The 17,779-nt window shown below is 50.0% G+C and overlaps 1 long non-coding RNA gene across 1 annotated transcript; it reads right to left on the bottom strand.

Moving 5' to 3' along the window:
• Positions 1–667: 667 nt before the first annotated feature.
• Positions 668–3,451, bottom strand: LOC149748504 (uncharacterized). The gene is made up of 2 exons (XR_016394012.1): positions 2,919–3,451; positions 668–2,775 (listed from the first exon to the last, which is right to left on the bottom strand). It is a non-coding gene; the product is annotated as an uncharacterized LOC149748504 (long non-coding RNA).
• Positions 3,452–17,779: the final 14,328 nt, after the last annotated feature.

The following is a 17,779-nucleotide window of genomic DNA, read 5'->3' as shown; positions in this document are numbered from 1 at the left end:
TGGAATGATACATAAGCTAGAATATAACTTTAAGAAAATAAATTTGCCCTGTGTCATTCCAAAAAATATTGCGTGGCAAGAGCCTCATCTAGGAGAAAGTTAATGCTAATTTCTCAAAATCTGTAAACTATGCAGCACACATGATGTCGGAATTACCAAATAGAAGAGAGAAAGTTGGGACTTCCCTTGTGGTCCAGTGGTTAGGACTCCGTGCTTCCACTGCAGGGGGCATGGGTTCGATCGCTGGTCAGGGAATTAAGATCCCACATGCCGCGACATGGCCCACCCCCGCAAAAAAAAAAAGAATAGAGAAAATTTACCAAGGAGAGCAAGCTGTTTGAATCCTTTAAACTTTGGTTAAAGTTGTTCTCATACTAATAATTGGGGCGTGGAGTGGGGTGGTTAAATGTCACATAAAAAAGCTGGCCAGGCAAGGACTTCCCGAAATGCCACTTGAGGAAGTGAAACTGTCAGGACGGGCTGCATATGGAATCAATTTTCTTTACAAAAGACCGTCTTATGTCATTTGCTCCTAAAATGCATAAGAAGTATCAATACAATCAAATTTCTCTTTCTGCAACCAGATGACCGGAAAATGGTTGCGCCAGCCTTGCATACCCTGGTCTTCTGCCCTGTTTTTCTGTGGCCAAAAAAAAAAACACCAAAAAACGGTTTTAACAAATACTTTTTATATGGCTTTGAGAAATATTTGGTCTTTCCCGATAGCATCTCACTTGAAAGAAAAACTAGGGAGCTTGACTGGTGCTGGGGACACTTGAATCAGGAGGAAGGTAAATGAAGATTCCAGGTCCTCTTTTGGCTGAATTCTACCAGCTCTGGAAAATGAAAAACTCTCCAGGAACCCCAAGCAGCAGGCAAAGGGCAGGGCTTGGACCAGACTCCCAGAGCCCTGGGCTTTTGCATCCAGCCACCCTCCGGAGCACTGCGACAGCCTTAAGCCTCCCTTGAGTCCCATCACCTCTTTTTCATTTTCCCCTGGGCAACTGAAGGATACCGTGTTGGATGTGAGGAAATAAGTCCCCCAAGGCCAGTCATTTGTTGGCGAGAACCTTGATGCTCATTGTGTCTCTTCCAGGTCTCAGTAAACAGCTCCCAGGTAAAGTAGGAGGGCTTGGCCTTTCTTAAGAGCTAATTAAACCGCCTCCAAGTAGCACCTGGGGAGGAAAGTCAGCTATGGCATGGCTCCCACTTCCCCATCTCGGGGTGGGAAGCATGATGCACGAGGGGTCTCTTAGAGGACAGGCCAAGCTTTCGAGATGGAGAGCCATGGGGACTGGCCCACCACGGCACCTCCCCCGCACCTTCTTCCCCAGACTTCTCATTGTCCTGCAGCCCCAGGGCTGGCCGGGCTGAGCCTATGAGAACCCAGTGCTTACCTTTGCCCCGGGGGAAAGGGGGCCCGGGCAGCTCTAGGGGACAAGGCTCCTTTTCCATGGCTCCAAGGAGCTGAGCCATGGGTTTCCTCACTTGGGTGGACATTGCAAGCTCTGTCCTTGTTCAGCCCTGTCTGAGATGCCTGGGGGGAGCCCGGAGGTATCATGGGTCAAGGAGAGAAAGGAGGGTTCTCAGGGGTGGGGTGATTTGGAGCCTGGGAATGACGTGACCCAGACGTTTCCCAGATAAGTTTCCAATCCAAAAAGGGCAGGGGTGGTCTGAGGTGTTTTTCATAGAAGCAGTCCACTTCTGTCGCCCTGAGAAGACTGTATCCTTCCAGCTGCCCAGCCCCCAGGGCTGCAGAGGTCTGGGCCTCATACCACTGGCTCCATAGAGATTCATAGGGGTATCTTCTAGGATACCTGAACAGGAGGCCAGGTGGACCCGTGACCCCCAAGGTAAAGGTGTCTGTGGGCCTCTGGCAATGACAGGGGCCAAATGTATTGACTCACCACATTAACAAGAGGGAGGGACCAGGGTGCAGGCCAGTGAGTGGTCTGAAGTGAAAAAAGAGGACCCCCTATCTGATTTGGAGAACAGCTCTGTGTGTGTGTGTGTAAAGAGAGAGAATGGACAGGAGGCCTTTGGGGGTCAGGAGTCAGGTGAAGGAGTGTGTATGGAAGTTTCACATGGCCTGGCCCTGGGCACGGTGCCCGGGGCAGAACCTTGTTCTGAAAGTGGGGTCAGTGCCACGATTCCTTCCCCAGCAATGAGGCTGCCCACTCACTGAAGAGACACTAGGCCCTTGTGCGGTAGGGGAGGGTTTGGGGAGGGGCTACCACTCCCCCCTCCCCAGTCACCTCCATCCCAGCAGGCCCAGAGCCAAAGTGTCCTGCTGGGCCCTGAAGAGAGCCAGTCCCCCCATCCTCAGTCTGGGGGGCACCCCCGCTGTCCTGCCATGCCAGGCCTAGGGGGTGCAAATGGCCTGAGAAAGCCAGGGCCCTGGGGAACAGGTTCTTACCTGGCTCTTTGGCCTGTGCCTGGACCAGGGCCCAGCAGAGACTCTGCTTGGGGTAGGACCTAGCCCTGGAGGAGAGGAAGTGAGAGAGGAAGGGGGTAACTATGCAGGAAGGGGCTTATGGAGGGCTCCTCAAACTCTGCTCCTCTCCCCACTTGCCCTTGGCATTCAAATTCGGAGCTCAGGGTTACGGTTTCATGGTACTACATTCACTTCGTAATCATTTGCAAACTTGAGGCCATCAGCAGGTGGCATCCCAGCTCCCTCGCCGTGAACCCTGGAGAAGAGGCACCAGTCGGATGGTCTGTCTTCACAGCAAGAGATCTCACCTCACAGGAAGGCGGTTATCAAGACTGAGAAGTCTACAGGGGCCGAAAGAAAGCATAATCCTGGACGCTGACCACACCACATTGCGCCCTCCTGGAGGGGGCAGGGAGCCTGGGCTCTGTTTCTGGGCTCTCAGGGGTCACCCCTACCCATGCCCCGCCAGCACGCCAGGGCTCACCTTCCTAGGGGGACATGCCGCCGCCTTTTGGCTGCCCCAGCTCGAGCTGTCTGGCCCAGCTGGGGAGACAGAAGAATATGAAAGTGGGTGCCCCCATTTCTGGCCAGTCCAGCCTTTCCTTGCTTCTGTCCTGGATGGGAAACAGGAGGAGCCCTGGCTGCACTGGGGCCTGCAAGAAGGGAGTTAAGGACGGTGTGGAGGCCCTGAGGCTCAGGAACCTCCAGGCTCAGAGGCGGCCTGCGTCCGGTCCCCCCGTCGCCCAGCCTTCACCTCCAGCCGGAGTGCTCTCTCCCAGGTGGCTGAGAGCTCACTGTGGAGAGGGGGGCCTCTGGGAGTGCTGGAGGGCCCGCCAGGCTGCCTCAGAGCTGCCCACCATGGGCTGCCCTGCGCCCCCGATCCACGAAGCTCTGAGAGGTCTGGAGGCCCGCTGGCAGGGGCATCAGGCCCCTAGAACAGTTTGCAAAATGACCCGAAGGTGGGGAGATAGCGGGAGGAGGTGACTGGGCGGGGAAGTTGTAGGGACGGGTGAGCAGTCTGCCTGGGTGGCTGGAGGCCAGGCGGCGAGGGAAGAGGGCAGGGGGAGGGGGCCTGGCGGGGGATGGGGAGCCGGGGACTCCAAGGGGCCTGTGGAGGCAGTAGGCCTCACGGGCTCCAAAGGGAAGTGGGGGGCTGCTGCAGCAGGTAGGGGTAGAGGTGAGCAGGTAAGGGGGAAGAGGCAAGGGGAGGGGGAGGGGGAGGGGAGGGCGGCAGGCTGGGGGCAGCAGAATAACAGCAGGGCTGATTTTTCTTCATTGTTGCCAATGAACAGGACAAGAGCTGGACCCTGGGGTTCCGGAATCCGAGTTACCTCTGCCCTGTGGATTTGTCCTTGTGACCTCGGAAGCAGAGAATTCTAGAGGGAGAGAATGAAAAGTCCCGCCTGCAGCACAGCTGTGCCCACTGTAGAGATGAGGAGACCAAGGTCTATATGGGGACCATCAGAGGCAGTGCCTGGGCCACAACCGGGTATGTTTGTCCCAGGGCAAGGCCCCTCTCCAACCTGAGCCAGCACAAGTTAGGCCCATCTGGGGGTTCATGAGACAGACTCCTGGCTCCCCCATCCTTGGAGAGAGCCTGAGAGCCTGGCTGGCTGGTGCTCTGGAGTGGCCCCTCTCTCCCAGGCGTATCTTCCCTCTCCCAGGAGCCCCTCCATGGCAGGGTCAAGAGGCTTGGATGCCTGGGAGATGTGTGGGCTGAGGAATTTCCTAGAGCAAACAGGGATCCCCATGTTTGTCTCTGAGCGTCCCTGACCCAATGGGGCCCAGGCAGCAAAAGCAGCCATGGAGTGTCGGTCAAAAAGCAAGAGCCTGGAGTGTGGAGAGTCCCCTTGGGGTCTGTGCTGGGACGTGGTGAGCCAGGCGCTGCCCCCATTCTCCCTGGCTTCCTACCCCAGGCCCAGGAGTCAGGACCAGTGAGAAGAGTCAGGTAAGAAATCTCTCCATGGAGACCGCTTCCACCTGTCATTCATCACTCACGCAGTAACGTCCCCGTGCTCTCTGGATCCCAGGAAGGACCTCAGAGAGATTTCCCAGGACAGTGATGGAAATTACCTAAGACTGGACATTGGACTGGGACAAACCTGATCCCGCCCACGTGTGACTGACTGATTTTTCCTAGAACTTCCGTGAGCTTCACAACAGAGACCAAGGAACCTGGGTTTCTGGGGACTTGCTGGACTCACCTTGCAAGTCCACTTGACCCTCATGCCTTCTCCTCTGGATGTTTCACTGTCTCCAAGCAAATGCCCAAGAAATCCTGAACCCCATCAAGCCACTCCCCATGTCATATCCTACTGCACCCCCCTCCCTTGTCTCCACTTCATCTCTAAGCTCCCTTCCAATGATTCTCCAGGCCTGGGGCCACCATGCATCACTCTACCATGTTCTTCACTGTCCTCCACTCCCCTCCGGTCCTCACTTGCTCTAATTACAATGACTCCTTGCAGACACCCCAAGATGCTGGCAGGTTCTTGGGAAGAGCTCCTGTGCCTGCTTCCCACCGTGAGGGAGCCACGGGGAGAGTATGACAGGGCCGCAGACAGGATGTGGGGATCAGAAAGTGAGGGTGGCGATGCTGCTCCCCCTGCCACACTGGAGACCGGGGCGGTGTGCCAAACCTCCCAGAGACCCCAGTGGCTCAGCCCGGAGTGGAAGCACTGATCTGACTCTTGCACATCTCGGGGTGGTGCGAAACCCCGAGTCAGCCCCGAAGGTTCTAAACCAGGGGCCACAGAATGATTCACTGAGCCTGGGAGGGGGCAGGAAGCAGGAGGGCATCCCAGCAGGGAGAGATGTGGGCGGGTTGGCACACCTGTGAAAGCTCCTGGCGCCGCCGTGTCAGGCCAGGGCTCCTGGGGGATGTCGGTCAGCGTGGCGCAGAGAAGCCCGACGACCGGATGCTGACCCCGCCCCCACTCCCCGTAGCCACGCCCCCACACTCGTGAGATCTGGGGAAAGCGGAGGAGTATCCTGAGTTAACCAAGAGGAGGGGCCCTTGAAACAGAAATCAAGTCCTGGAAGAAAGGAAGAAGCTCTGGCTTCTTCCTTTCTTCACGTAAACAATGTGAGTTTACGAACTGAGATGGGAACCGGCCCCATCAGCGTGGAGGCTGGGATCCCAGGGCAAACCCCACAGGTTTGGAAGAAAGCTCACGGAGGGAACTGGAGGGGACTTGAATTCCAGGAACCATTGCTGATTGGTTCAGAGGGAAAGTTCCTCGGTGAGATGACTGACAGCACGCGAGCGAATTCTCAGAGTGAAAACGAGAATGCAGTGCCTGCGTGTGGGAGCCCCCGGGAGTGACTCAGCACTGATGTGTCACGCGACATTCTGCTTTAGCTGGAGGTTAATACCCTCGTTCAGGAGTGGGAAGAACACAACTGAAAGCTCTGTCGCAAATAGGCATGGAGCTCGTTATCACGACTCCCCAGACACAGACCACTGTCCCAAAGACGACAAAGCAGGACCACTGCCCGTGCTCACGACAAGGAATCCTTCCCGATGCCCTGCACGTGACAGACACCATTCTCGGCCCTGCAGATGCGACGATGAAGTCAGACACGTCGTCCCCGCAGGCACTGGCTCTCTGAACACATAACGGTGCCCCCGTATCCGTCCCCCAGGTATTCTCACTGCGCCGCTGGGACTTCCTTCCTCCCCCCGACCCAGCCCCCTCCCCCCCAACCCCGCAACCCCCGTTCCCAGCCACTCAGCCTCCAAGTGGAAGGGGGTGTGCCTGCTGGCCCAGGCCTGGGGCTCTCCTTTGTGATAACGATTCTTGCTCATGGGCAAAGCAGAGAGAACCCTAAAGAAGACCGGAGGCTCAGGTGATTTCTGCAAAGGACAGTGGAGCTGGGAGGGGGAGCCCTACAGACCAGCCTGGGCGGGGAGGTGGGCTTGGGTGGTTGGGATTTAAGAGAGAAAGAGGCGGAAAGAGAGGGAGTTGATTCTGGGAGGCAGCTGCCTTCTTTAAGAAGTATATTTCGAGGGTGAGTGCTGGGGCGAGGTTTTCACTTACTTAACGGAGCATTAAGAATGTACTCCCAGGACTTCCCTGGTGGCGCAATGGTTAAGAATCTGTCTGCTGGGCTTCCCTGGTGGCGCAGTGTTTGGGAGTCTGCCTGCCAATGCAGGAGACACGGATTCGGGCCCTGGTCTGGGAGGATCCCACATGCCGCGGAGCAACTAAGCCCGTGAGCCACAACTACTGAGCTCTGCGCATCTGGAGCCTGTGCTCCACAACGGGAGAGGCCGTGACAGTGAGAGGCCCACGCACCGTGATGAAGATTGGTTCAGAGGGAAAGTTCTGCGGTGAGATGACTGACAGCCACTGGCAAGTGGCCCCCACTTGCCACAACTAGAGAAAGCCCTCGCACAGAAACGAAGACCCAACACAGCCAAAAATAAATTTAAAAAAAAAAAGAAGAAAAAAAGAATCCGTCTGCCAATGCAGGGGACGTGGGTTCGATCCCTGGTCCGGGAAGATCCCACATGCAGCAGAGCAACTAAGCCCATGCACCACAACTACCAAGCCTGGGCTCCAGAGCCCGCGAGCCACAACTACTGAGCCTATGTGCCACAACTATTGAAGCCCACACGCCTAAAGCCCAAGCTCCGCAACAAGAGAAACCACTGCAATGAAAAGCCCGCGCACCGCAGCAAAGAGGAGCCCCTGGTCGATGCAACTAGAGAAAACCCCCGCACAGCAACGAAGACCCAACACAACCAAATAAATAAATAAATAAAAGAATGTACTCCCAGACATATGACTCAGTTTTCTCCTTAAAACAATGACATGAAAAGGAAAAGGAGGAAAGGCTTACTGAATGCAATGCGTGCCCTCATTTGGGTCCTCACCTGATTCCAACAAACCACCTGTAAAAAGACACTTTTGAGACAACTGGGGAAATCTGAGTATAGATTGGGCGATAGATGATCTTAAAGACTGACTTTAAAATTTTTTTAGCTAAGATGGTAAGTGGTGGTTGCATTAAAAAGTGTCCTCGAGATTTGTGGTTGCCAAGGCAGGGGGTGGGCGGGGGAAACGGATGGACTGGGAGTTTGGGGTTAGTAGATGCAAACGATTACATTTAGAACAGAAACAACAAGGTCATACTGTACAGCACAGGGAACTATAACCAATCTCCTGGGGGTAAACCATAATCGAAAAGAATACTTTAAAAAAACAAGTATATCCGTGTATAACTGAGTCACTTTGCTGTACAGCAGAAATTAGTACAACATTGTAAATCAACTGTACTTCAATTTAAAAAAAAAGTATCCTCAACAGAATGATGCACCCTGATGTGTTAGGCTGAGATGTCATGAGTCAGTGGGAGTGGGTGGGGGAAGGAATCCATCTGAGAAGGTTGGCGGAAATTAATCGTTGAGGTAGCTGGGCGGGCAGTCCCAGCGGGGCCGACTGTGTTCCTGCAGGAGCTGGGCCGACTTTCTGCTCTGGCAGTCTCAGAAGCGAGCAGGACTGGCCCACTGAACTCTTGGGGACCTCTGGGGCCTACCAGGGCCATAGCAGGTGGGTATCCAGTGTGGTTCTTTAGGACTCTACTGGGGTTCTTTGAGACACTGCCCCAAGCTGGAGATCAGAACATCTGAGTCACATCATATTCTGGTGAACCCCAGAAAGTAGATAAGAATTGTCATAGGTTCATGCTGAACCTTGGTCAACCTAACCCATTGTCAACTCCCCATGTTTGACTTGGGTGTATTCAACTTTCCAACAGCCCCATCACCTTTGGCCACAGTCCAGACCCTCCACCCTTTTCACACACCCAGCCCAGAGAGATCTATTGGCCGTCAAATCGACATTTTGAACTACCTACTATAGCACCTGCCTGGAAGCCCACAGCTGTTTGTGCATCTGCCTCTCTTGGTCTGTATCACCCTAGTTTTGCTACTCATGGGCCTTTTACTGAGGTTAGTCCTTATAGTTTATGACTGTGAATAGAAAATGGAAGTGCTGATACTAGTGATAGGAAAAGACCTTAATACAGGTGACACACAGGTGGAGATCCTGAGATATGCTGAAGTAGCCAAGCTCGGCCTCGGTCAGCTGCACCTTGGACGTAAGCTGGCCACACCTGCTGCAATGTGAAGGGCAAGAATGCAGTCAAAGGGTACGTGCACAGTCATGGTCATAGAAGATTGCATTTACACTGCAAGGTGTAATGAGAGGTTTGGTTGTATTTTCAGCTCCAGGGGGAATAGGACCCATGCCACACTCCCTGCCCCTTTCTCACTAGCTCTGAGTCTGTTGCTGGACTTGATGACTTCAGTTCTGTCTTTTAAGGACCACTGTGTTCATCTTCAAATAGTCTCCCCAAGTCTATCACAGCCTGCACACGGCTACCAGTGAGGGCTTCCTAAAACAGAGACCAGGCCCTGGTCCTGCCCAGGTGGACTCTCTGGGTCCCAGCTCTCCAGCCCAGGGACTGCCCACTAAACTGCCCATCAGGCCCTGCTAGCCATGCTTCCTCCAGGCCAAGACCCACCCGGCACTGGCGGCCTTCCAGCTGCTCTCACCCGGCTCCATTAGACATGGTGGGGCCCCCTGGACCTGTTTCTCTCCAAAATGTCTCGGGCTCTGCAGCTTCTTCCTTCCCTTTGTGAAGTGAAGCACATCCCCTCACAGCTGGTCTGCTGTCACCTCCACACAAGCCTTTGATAACAGCTGCTTAACCAAAGGTTTTTCATGTCACCACTGAAAGGGCACCATGGATGAGCTGAAGCATCAAGTCTCCATCCCTGACTGGCTCCCTCTGTATGCCTTTCACCCCCACCTTCTTCCCTGGCTCCAGGCCCCTCGGTGACTCTCCTCTCTGCTCCTGCCTAATCACACTGACCTGGGCCAGCGGACGGGTTACAAAGCCCTTGCTTTTATTTATGCTTATTGCAAAATAAAAAACAAAAAAAAACTGAGGCCAGAGATTGGGAGGCACCATGAAGAGTCTGTTTTATAATTTTCATTTCTCACTTCAGGCCATATATATTCTTTCCATGCTAGTACACGGTCTTCATAAATATAAATATATATATATATTTTTTAAACAATATTACTGACTATATTCCCCATGCTGTACATTTCATTTTCATGACTCATTTTTTTTTTTTTTTGTGGTACGCGGGCCTCTCACTGCTGTGGCCTCTCCCGTTGCGGAGCACAGGCTCCGGATGCGCAGGTTCAGCAGCCATAGCTCAGAGGCCTAGCCGCTCCGCGGCATGTGGGATCTTCCCCTGCATCGGCAGGCGGACTCTCAACCACTGCACCACCAGGGAAGCCCCCATGACTCATTTATTTTGTGGGAAGTTTATACTTCTTAATCTTCCTCACCTATTTCACTCATCCCCCCCCTCCACCGCCCTCCCCTCTGGCAATGACCTGTTTGTTCTCTGTATCTATGAGGCTGTTCCTATTTTGCTATGTTTGTTCACTTGTTTTGTTTTTTAAATTCCACATGTAAGTGAAATCACACAGTATTTGACTTCGTCTGACTTATTTCACTTAGCATAATACCCTCTAGGCCTACCCATGTTGTCTCAAATGGCAAGATTTCATTCTTTTTTATGGCTGAGTAGTATATATATATATATATATTCCATTGTAATATATATAACGTAATATATATATAGGCCACATCTTCTTTATCCATTCATCTATCGATGAACACTTAGGTTGCTTCCGTATCTTGACTATTGTAAGTAATGCTGCAATGACCATGGTTGGGGGGTGCAATATATCTTTTAGAATTAGTGTTTTTATTTTCTTAGGAAAAATACCCAGAAGTGAAATCGCTGGATCACATGGTAGTTATATTTTTAATTTTTTGAGGAACCTCCATGGTGTTCTCCACAGTGGCTGTACCAATTTGCATTCCCTCTAAGAGTGCACAAGTGTCCCCTTTTCTCCACATCCTCACCAACACTTGTTCTTTGTTGTCTTTTTGACGTTAGCCATTCTGCCAGATGGGAGGTGGTGTCTCATTGTGGTGTTGATTTGCATCTCCCTGATGATTAGTGACGTTGAGCATCTCTACATGTGTCTGTTGACCATCTGCATGTCTTCTTTGGAAAAATGTCTATTCAGTTTCTCTGCCCATTTTTGTTTGTTTGTTTGTTTTGGCTGCACCTGGTCTTAGCTGTGGCACGCGGGATCTTCATTGCAGCATGCGGGATCTTTAGTTGTGGTGTGTGGGAACTTAGTTGTGGCATGCATGTGGGATCTAGTTCCCTGACCAGGGATCGAACCCGGGCCCCCTGCATTGGGAGCACAGAGTCTTATCCACTGGACCACCAGGGAAATCCCTCTGCCCATTTTTTAATCAGGTTGTTTGGGTTTTTTGATGAGTTGTATGAGTTCTTTGTATATTTTGGATATTGACCCTTCTCAGATATATCATTTGTAAATATCTTCTCCCATTCAGTGGGCAGCTACTGATAGTTTCCTTTGCTGTGCAAGAGCTTTTAATTTGATATAATCCCATTTTATTTCTTCTTTTGTTTTCCTTACCTGAGGAAACACATCCAAAAAACTATTGCTAAGACCAATGTCAAAGCGTGTACTGCTTATGTTTTCTTCCAGTTTTACGGTTTCAGGTCTTACACATAAGTCTTTATTCCATTTTGAGTTTATTTTTGTATATGATATTAAAAAGTAGTTCATTTGATTCTTTTGAATGTATCAATAGCTATCCAGTTTTCCCAACACCATTTATTGAAGAGGCTGTCTTTTCCCCATTGTATTTCTCCATTGCCTCCTTTGTTGTACATTAACTGAACATAGAAGTGTGCGTTCATTTCTGGTCTCTATTCTGTCCCAATGATCTATGTATCTGTTTTTGTGCCAGTACTACATTGTTTTGATGACTGTAGCTTTGTAATATAATTTGAAATCAGGGAGCATAATACCTCCAGGTTTGTCCTTCTTTCTCAAGATTGTTTTGGCTATTCAGGGTCTTTTGTGTCTCCATACAAATTTTAGAATTTTTTGTTCTAGTTCTGTGAAAAATGCCATTAGTATTTTGATAGGGATTACATTGAATCTCTAGATTGCCTTGTGTAATATGGTCATTTTAACAATATTAATTCTTTTCATCTGTGAGCACAGTGTATCTTTCCATTTGTTTGTGTCATCTTCAATACCTTTCATTAAGCTCTTATAGTTTTCCAAGTAAAGGTCTTTTACCTCCTTGGTTAGATTTATTCCTAGGTATTTTATTCTTATTGATGCAATTGCAAATTGGATTGTTTCCTTAATTTCTTTTTCTGATAGTTTGTTGTTCATGTATAGCAATGCAACAGATTTCTGTATATTAATTTCATACCCTGCAACTTTACTGAATTCATTTATTAGTTCTTTTTTTAATAAATGTATTTTATCTATTTATTTTTGGCTGCGTTGGGTTTTCTTTGCTGTGTGTGGGCTTTTCTCTAGTTGCAGCGAGCAGGGGCTGCTCTTCATTGTGGTGCGTGGGCTTGTCACTGCAGTGGTTTCTTTTGTTGCAGAGCACAGGCTCTAGGTGCACGGGCTTCAGTGGTTATGCCATGCGGGCTCAGTAGTTGTAGCCCACGGGCTCTAGAGCACAGGCTCAGTAGTTGTGGTGCACAGGCTTAGTTGCTCCGTGGCATGTGTTCTCTCTCTTTTCTCCTTCTGGGACACCTATATTGTGAATGTTAGTATGCCTGATGTTGTCCTAGAGGTCTCTTACACTGTCCTCATTTTTTTTAATTCTTTTTTCTGATCAGTTTGGGTGACGTTCACTACTCTGTCTTCCAGTTCACAGATCCATTCCAATGTATCATCTAATCTACTCTTGATTCCTTCTAGTGTTTGTTGTTGTTGTTTTTTCAGTTTTTGTATTCAGCTCTGTTTGATTCTTCTTCATTAAACTTCTCACTATGTTCATCCATTCTTCTGAGTTCATTGAGCACCTTTATGATCATTACCTTGAATTCTTTATTGGGTAGATTGCTTATCCTCACTCTTCTTAGTTCTTCTTCTGGGTTTTATCTTGTTCCTTCATTTGGAACATATTCCTCTGTCACCTCATTTGACCTAATTTCCTGTTTTTATTTTTATGTATTAGGTAGGTCGGTTATGTTTCCCAATGTTGGAGAAGTGACCTTATGTAGGAGTCATCTTTTGAGGCCCAGCAGCACACTGCCCTCTGGTCAGCAGAGTTATATGCGCTAGTGGTGTCCCCTATGTGGGCTGTATGAGCCCTTCTGTTGTGGCAGGGCTGACTACTGTGGGCCTGGTGGCAGGTGGGGCTGGCCCCAAGCCCAGTTGGCTGCCAGGCCCTACCTCATGCGGCAGTTGCTGGTGGGCTGCTAGGCTGAGTCCTGGTGCAGCTGGTTGTGGGGCCTGGAGGATCCCGGAGCTGGTGCTGGCCTGCTGGTGGGCAACGCCAGGTCCTGGGGAGGCTGGTTAAGGGGCTGGTGGGTCCACAGCTGGTACAGTCCTGCTGGTGGGTGAGGCTGGATCTCCAGGAGGCTGGCTGACTGGACATGGGGGTTCCCAGGACTGGTGCCAACTGGCTGGTGGGCAGGGAAGCCCCCTGTGGTAATAGGCTAGAGGGAGGACTCCAAAATGGCCCTTTGCACTAGCATCCTCATGGTAGATTGAGCTCCCCAAAATGGCCCTTGCCAGCATCTATGTCCCTAGGGGGAGTCCCAGTCCCAGTTGCCTCCTGCTTCACCAAGATCAATAAGTGAGTGTGACTCAGGCTCCTTTCAAACTACTCCCTCTGCTGGGTCTCAGAGCATGTGGGATTTTGTGTGCACCCTTTAAGAGCAGAGTCTCTGTTTTCTACAGCCTCCCAGCTCTCCCATACACAAGCCCTGCTGGCCTTCAAGCCAGTCATTCTTGGGACTCATCTTCCCAATTCAGGACCCCTGGGCTGGGGAGGCTGATGTGGGGCTTGAATGCCTCACTCCTTGAGAAGAACCTCTGCAATTGTAATTATCCTCCTGTTTGTGGGTCACCTATCTGGGGGTGTGGGTCTTGACTATACAATGTCTCTGCTCCGCCTACCTACCTTGTTGTGGTTCCTTCTTTATATCTTTAGTTGTGAAAAATCTTTTCTGCTAGTCTTCAGGTCATTCTCATTGATACTTGCTCTGTAAATAGTGGTAATTTTGGTGTGTCTGTGGGAGGAAGTGAGCTCAGGGTCTTCCTCCTCCACCATTTTGGCCACTCCCTCCATAATTATTATTTTTTCTTTTTTTGGCCACTCCACGTGGCATGCAGGATCTTAGTTCCCTCACCAGGGATCAAACCCATGCCCCCTGCAGTGGAAGCACCGAGTCCTAACCACTGGACTGCCAGGGAATTCCCAATAATTACAATTTTTAAACCACGAATTCTATTAAGTGGGTATACCAGCATTTATTTAACCATTCTCCAATTGTGGATCATTTGGGCAGTTTTTCCTTCTTTGGGGATTATTGTTTTAAAATATATCCGCCAAGGGGAATCATGGTGTCAAAGGGCATTAATGTTTTTATGGCCCTTGCTATATATTTTTAGATACCCCTTTCTAAAGAGGAAGGGGGAGGAGGCTGGTATCAATCCCCCCTGCCTGGATCGGTGGTTCTCAAAGTGTGGTCCAGGCACCCCTTGGGGAGAGGGTTCCTGGGACACTTTTAGGGAACCCACAAAGTCAAAACCATTTTTATAATATTACTAAGATGTTATTAGCCTTTTCCACACACTTCGTCTCATGAGTGTACAATGGGCTTTTCCAGAGGCTGCAAGATGTGTGATATCACAACAGACTGAATGCAGAAGCAGAAAGGAAAAGTCAACCATCTTTTATTAAGTCAGATATCAGAGAGATTTAGGAACCTGTAAAAATAATACCTCTCTTCTCACTAATTATTTTGTTTTGGAAAATAAAATTATTTTTCATAAAAATGTTTTGTAAATATTTAAAATTTTTGTTTTAATTTCTAACATCAAAAATACTGATAGACATAATCTACATAAATGAAAGCTTTGGGGGGTCCTTAATACTTTTTAATAATGTGAAGTTTTCCTGAGATCATAATTTGAGAACCGCTGACCTGGACATGATATGGCAGAGTGCAGGGTCAGCTGAGTGGGGCTCATTTCAACCAACACCTACTAGCCTGTATCCCAGGCAAGGCACCTGGGATGACATGCAAAGAAATGCTACATTTTTTTCTTTTTATCTCTTCTTCCCCACTTTTATTTCTTCTGCTCTTCCCTTTCCCTCTTCTCAGTTTTCCTCTTGTTTTTCTCCTTTCCCCTCCCCCAGCCTCAATTCTCATAACAAAAGTCACACAGATAACAACACCTTCCCTTTTTCATATGAACTGAAATTTTTTCTTACATCTAAATAAAGATTTAGTGACATTTGAAATAGGCTTTTCGTTATTACTCATCCCATTCAAAAACGTAATGTGTATATTTTTAAAACACCTCTTCACATGTAATCAAAGAACTGAAAATGAGACTTTTTTCCCTATCAAATTGGCAGGGATTTATTAAATGACAATCCTTAGTGCTGGCAGAAGTCTAGGGAAAAGGACACCTTCATGCAATTTCTAGAAGGCAATTTGGCAGTACCGATCCAGAGCCTTAAAAACAGCTTACCCTTTGACCCACAGGAACATAAATGTTTATCAGGTCTGCTTTGTGCCACTTGCAACTTGGAGTTTCCTGAGATCCTGAGAATTGAGAGTGTAGGAAGGAACTTTTTTCCCCTTTTATTCTACCCAGAGAAAATTAAATTAGGGAGGGAGGGGCTTTCTAGACTTCAGGTAGAAACAACATGATCAAAGGCAAATCTTCCAGCAGGCCAGGGTCTTCTGGAGAGCAGGGAGCCTGAGGAAGCCACCACTTGGGTGCCGGGAGCTGGCAAATCTGGTGACCGCTTTGACTGTTCTCCATATCGGAATGCTTTCTTGCTATTCTCAAGCCTTTAGTAATATATGATTAAAAGGTACATCCTGGGCTTAGCTATGAGATCCAGAAGTCATCTGGAGTCTCACCACCCCTGGAGCTCTAGACGAGACTGGTTCACCTGGACCTCAAGGGGCTGGAGAAGGACAAAGCCCTCCCTCCCTGGGATGTCCTGTTCCATGGATGAAGAATAGCCAAAGCCCTCCCAAGTTTTCTAGGAGCTCCCAGGGAAGGGCTGGCTGACATCTCCATGGTGTCCTCTGGCCACCATGCTGTCAGCCTCTTCCTAGAGTTCCGGCAAGCCCCGCCTGCCCACAGGCAGTCATGAGTTTCCTGGGAATTTTTTAAAACTTGGGTGCTGCAGAGAGACAAGAGAATTCATGTCACAAAACACAAACTTCAGCTTAACCACAGCTAAAATGACCCGCAGCCACCCTGTCCCTGGGGAGCAGCCTCAGGCTTGCCTCCACACGGACCCCAGCCTCTTTCTGGCAGGCTCCTCTCACTGCCTTCCCGACCTTTCTCTCTCTCCACCCTTACCTCCCACAGAGCACTTGAAGCCTCTGAGTTGTGGCACAACTTAAGTCCCACCTTCTGCCCTAACAGTTGTCGAGATGTTTCCTCGGCTAAGAGGACTTCTGGTGTCAGTTGTTACAGTGATTTTTTTCATCCTGTTTCAACTGGGCTTTGGAGAATTGGGGTAAAGCCTGGATCCACACTTGGGGTGCAGTGGCTTGGGGAGAATGTGCACCCCACAGAAACTGGTTCTGAGGTGGCCAGAGGTGAGGAGGGAGACACTATGACTAAGGTGACCAGGGGCAACCAGGAAGGTTTTGTGGATCCTGGAGCCTTCCTCAGGCCTTCTGGGATAATGGACCCCCCAATGATGTCCACATACTAGTCCCCAGAACCTGTGAATGTTAAGGGACATGGCAAGGGGAATTAAGGTTACAGATGGAATTAAGCTTGCTAAGCAACTGCCCTAAAAATAGGGAGATTATCCTGGATTATCCAGATGGGCCCAATGTAATCACAAGAGTTCTTAAAAGTAGAAGGGGGAGGCAGGAAAGAAAGCCAGGGGGATGTGATGGGAGAAGGGCTCAAGACACTGTTGCTGGCTTTAAACATGAAGGAAGGGGCCACGAGCCAAGGACTGTGGGGAGAGCAGCCTCGAGAAGCTGGAAAAGTCAAAGAAACAGGTTGTCCCCTGGAGCCTCCAGAAGGAATGCAGCCTTGCCACCATCTTGATTTTAGTCCAGTGAGACCTGTGTTGGACTTTCAAACTACAGAACTGGAAGATAATTAATGTGTGTGTGGTTTTTTTTTTTTAAGAAGATGTTGGGGGTAGGAGTTTATTAATTAATTTATTTATTTTTGCTGTGTTGGGTCTTCGTTTCTGTGTGAGGGCTTTCTCTCGTTGTGGCAAGTGGGGGCCACTCTTCATCGCGGTGTGCGGGCCTCTCACTACCGTGGCCTCTCTTGTTGCAGAGCACAGGCTCCAGACGCGCAGGCTCAGTAGTTGTGGCTCACGGGCCTAGTTGCTCCGTGGCATGTGGGATCCTCCCAGACCAGTGATCGAACCCGTGTCCCCTGCATTAGCAGGCAGATTCTCAACCACTGCGCCACCAGGGAAGCCCCTGTGTGTTGTTTTAAACCACTCAATACATGGTCCTTTGTTAGAGCAGCCACAGGAAACTAATAGACCTTCCCAGACACTGTCAGGAGAAGAGAACCTGGTAAAAGTCTGCACATCCTGGGTCCCTGGGATGGTAATGAGGGCATTATGAGGCAGGATCGTCCAGGAATCCATAGATGCTGGAAACATCCAGGATACGTATACCCAGAAGACACCCTGCCAAAGACCACCACCGTGAAAAGTATGACTTTGCATAGGACCAGGAAGAACGGGCTGGCAGTCCCCCGGGTCTCCTGGAACCATTTCCCCCCCGGGGAATTCCCTGGGCGGGTCCTTGGTTTGGAGGCTCAGAGATCTGTTGGGTGGGCCTCATGGAGTGTTCTCACATGAGCCAAGCTCATTCTGAGAACCACAGCTCCCGAGGCTGCATGCCACTAGCTTCTGATTATCAGGACCTTATGTCTCTCAAACCACGATACCTAGGAAGCCAAATCATAACCGGAAGACTTCTGAGCAGGTTCTGTGACTCGAATGTTTCACAGCCCCTGCTACACAGCCCACAGCTGTACTCACAATAGCTGGCCCTAGCACCAGGTAGGCTGTGTGCATCCTTGCACCTGGTCCCCCACCCCACCCCCCAACAGAGTGCTGACAGCTCTGCCAAGGCCTCATCCTTCACAGTCTTCTTTTTAGTCTTTCCACAGTGACAAGAAAGTCCTTGCTCTGGCTCGGGAGCCCTTCTTTCTC

This window comes from Delphinapterus leucas, chromosome 8 (assembly GCF_059928025.1).
Source record: "Delphinapterus leucas isolate spDelLeu-1000000601 "Yukka" chromosome 8, BTC_Dleu_Yukka2, whole genome shotgun sequence".
Classification (NCBI taxonomy): domain Eukaryota; kingdom Metazoa; phylum Chordata; class Mammalia; order Artiodactyla; family Monodontidae; genus Delphinapterus; species Delphinapterus leucas.
The sequence above is the reverse complement of the archived record's forward strand: the minus strand, read 5'-3'. Positions and strand labels throughout refer to the sequence as shown.